Consider the following 205-nt stretch of genomic DNA (forward strand, 5'->3'; position numbering starts at 1 on the left):
AATCCCTTTGCATATTCTTTAGCATCCAAAATTTTAACAAAATCTCTTCAGTATGAACTAATCTTCATTTCCATTGACAAAAGCGAGAGAGAGAGAATAAAAAAGTCTCCATTTGACTCGTTTGTCCAAAATAAAGACCATTAAAGGGACCATTAAAAGGGATGGCGAGGATATTTTCATCATCAACAATACGTAGGCAACCCTT

Source organism: Penaeus monodon, chromosome 25 (genome assembly GCF_015228065.2).
Source record: "Penaeus monodon isolate SGIC_2016 chromosome 25, NSTDA_Pmon_1, whole genome shotgun sequence".
NCBI classification, from domain to species: domain Eukaryota; kingdom Metazoa; phylum Arthropoda; class Malacostraca; order Decapoda; family Penaeidae; genus Penaeus; species Penaeus monodon.